The sequence below is a fragment of the Arachis hypogaea genome, chromosome 1 (genome assembly GCF_003086295.3).
Source record: "Arachis hypogaea cultivar Tifrunner chromosome 1, arahy.Tifrunner.gnm2.J5K5, whole genome shotgun sequence".
NCBI classification, from domain to species: domain Eukaryota; kingdom Viridiplantae; phylum Streptophyta; class Magnoliopsida; order Fabales; family Fabaceae; genus Arachis; species Arachis hypogaea.
Window position 1 is genome coordinate 91,272,972 of NC_092036.1, and position 3,159 is coordinate 91,276,130.

General features: G+C 36.2%; 1 non-coding gene across 1 annotated transcript; it reads left to right on the forward strand.

Annotated features, from left to right (window-relative positions):
- Positions 1-1,136: 1,136 nt before the first annotated feature.
- On the forward strand, positions 1,137-1,240 carry LOC112715158 (small nucleolar RNA R71). The gene has a single exon (XR_003159486.1). It is a non-coding gene; the product is annotated as a small nucleolar RNA R71 (small nucleolar RNA).
- The last annotated feature ends 1,919 nt before the right edge of the window (positions 1,241-3,159 follow it).

The following is a 3,159-nucleotide window of genomic DNA, read 5'->3' on the forward strand; positions in this document are numbered from 1 at the left end:
ATTGAGAATTTACCAGGATCTTGTTTCTTTTGAGGTAAAGTTTACTGAACCCATGTATTTAGTTCACTAATGAGCAAGGGAGGTTCATCTTCCCAAGTCTCATTACTAAACAACTTGGCATTCAGCTTCATGATAGCTCCTAGATATTGAGCAACTTGCTCTTCAGTTACATCTTCATCCTCTTCAAAGGAAGAATAGTCCTCAGAGCTCATGAATGGCAAAAAGAAGTTTAATAGAATCTCTATGGTCTCTATATGAGCCTCAGATTCCTTTAGGTTCTCAGTAGGGAACTCCTTTCTGTCTGGAGGACGTCCCATGAGGTCTTCCTCATTGGGATTCACGTCCTCCCCTTCCTCCTTGGATTCGGCCATTTTGATAATATCAATGGCCTTGCACTCTCTTTTTGGATTCTCTTCTATGTTGCTTGGGAGAGTACTAGGAGGAGTTTCAGTGATTTTTTTACTCAGCTGACCCACTTGTGCCTCCAAATTTCTAATGGAGGACCTTGTTTCACTCATGAAACTTAAAATGGCCTTAGATAGATCAGAGACTATGTTTGCTAAGCTAGAGGGGCTCTGCTCAGAATTCTCTATCTGTTGCTGAGAAGATGATAGAAAAGGCTTGCTATTGCTAAACTTGTTTCTTCCACCATTATTAAAGCCTTGTTGAGGCTTCTGTTGATCCATCCATGAGAAATTTGGATGATTTCTCCATGAGGAATTATAGGTGTTTCCATAGGCTTCACCCATGTAATTAACCTTTGCCATTGCAGGGTTCTCAGGATCATAAGCTTCTTCTTCAAAAGATGCTTATTTAGTACTGTTGGATGCATTTTGCAATCCATTCAGACTCTGAGAAATCATGTTGACTTGCTTAGTCAACATTTTATTCTGAGCCAATATGGCATTCAGAGTATCAATTTCAATAACTCTCCTCTTCTGAGGCGTCCCATTACTCACATGATTCCTCTCAGAAGTGTACATGAATTGGTTATTTGCAACTATGTCATTGAGTTCTTGAGCTTCTGCAGGCATTTTTTTAGGTGAATGGATCCACCTGCAGAATGGTCTAGTGACATCGTGGAGAACTCAGATAGACCATCATAGAATATATCCAAAATGGTCTACTCTGAAAGCATGCCAGAAGGACACTTTTTGGTCAACTGCTTGTATCTTTCCCAAGCTTCATAGAGGGATTCACCATCTTTTTGCTTGAAGGTCTGAACATCCACTCTAAGCTTGCTCAGCTTTTGTAGAGGAAAGAACTTGGCCAAGAAGGCCATGACCAGCTTATCCCAAGAGTCTAGGCTATCTTTAGGTTGTGAGTCCAACCATGTTCTAGCTCTGTCTTTTACAGCAAAAGGTAAAAGCATGAGCCTGTAGACTTCAGGATCTACTCTATTTGTCTTAACAGTATCACAGTCTGCAAGAATTCAGTTGAAAACTGATAGGGATCTTCTGATGGAAGTCCATGAAACTTGCAGTTCTGTTGCATTAGAGCAACTAGTTGAGGCTTCAGCTCAAAATTGTTTGCTCCAATGGCAGGGATTGAGATGCTTCTTCCATAAACGTTGGAAGTAGGTGTAGTATAATCACCAAGCATCCTCCTTGCGCCTCCACCATTGTTATTGGGTTCGGCCATGTCTCTTTCTTTTTCAAGATTCTCTGTAAGGTTTTCTCTGGATTGTTGTGCTTTAGCTTCTCTTAGCTTCTTCTTCAAAGTCCTTTCAGGTTCAGGATCTACGTCAACAAGAATCTCCTTGTCCTTGCTCCTTTTCATATGAAAAAGAAGAGAATAGAAAAGGAAGAGGAATCCTCTATGTCACAATATAGGGATTCCTTTATGTGAGTAGAAGAAGAAAAGAATAGAAGAAGGAGAAGAGTAAAATTCGAACACAAAGGAGAAGAGATAGTTCAAATTTTGAGATGAAGAGAAGTGTTAGTAAATGAATAAATAAATAGAAAGAGATGAGAAAGAAGAGTTTTCAAAAATTATTTTTGAAAAATAGTTAGTGATTTTCGAAATTAAAAGAAGAAATAAAATTAAAATTAAAATTTGAAATAATTAGTTAATTAAAAGAATTTTGAAAAAGGGTGAGGAATTTTCGAAAATTAGAGAGAGAATTAGTTAGGTGGTTTTGAAAAAGATAAGAAACAAACAAAAAGTCAATCATTTTGTTGAAAAAAGGATTTGAAAATCAATTTTGAAAAGATAAGAAGTTGGAAAAGATTTTGAAATTGATTTTGAAAAAGATATGATTTGAAAAAGATATTTTGAAACGATATGATTGAAAAAAGATATTTTGGAAAAGATTTGATTTTTAAAATTAAAATTAATTACTTGACTAACAAGAAACTAAAAGATATGATTCTAGAATTTAAAGATTGAACCTTGCTTAACAAGAAAGTAACAAACTTCAAATTTTTGAATCAATCACATTAATTGTTAGTAAAGTTTTCGAAATTTTTGAAATGAAATTAAGAAAAAAATTTTGAAAATAAATTTTAATATTTTCGAAAATAACAAAAGGAAAAAGAAAAGATTTGATTTTGAAAAAATTTTTGGAAAGATAAGTAGTGCACGAATTTGCAATCCGTACAACTAACCAGCAAGTGCACTGGGTCGTCCAAGTAATACCTTACGTGAGTAAGGGTCGATCCCACGGAGATTATTGGTTTGAAGCAAGCTATGTTTATTTTATTAATCTTAGTCAGGATGCCAATAAGATTATTTGGATTTAATTGTAAGAAGTAAAAGTGTTTGGAATAAGTAATTATTACTCTATTAATGGAGGATATGTTGGAGTTTTGGAGATGCTTTGTCCTCTGAATTTCTGCAATGTAATATTCAACTCAATTGTTTGTAAAGTTCCATCCATGGCAAGCTGTATGTAGGGTATCACCATTGTCAGTGGCTACATCCCATCCTCTCAGTGAAAACGGTCCAGATGCTCTGTCACAGCACAGCTAATCAGCTGTTGGTTCTCGATCATGTTGGAATAGGATTCATTGATCCTTTTGTGTTTGTCATCACGCACAGCAATCGCGAGTTTGAAGCACGTCACAGCCATTCAATCCTTGAATCCTACTCGGAATACCTGGTGCACGAAATTGCAATCACACTTTTGCAATTCCGCACAACTAACCAGCAAGTGCACTG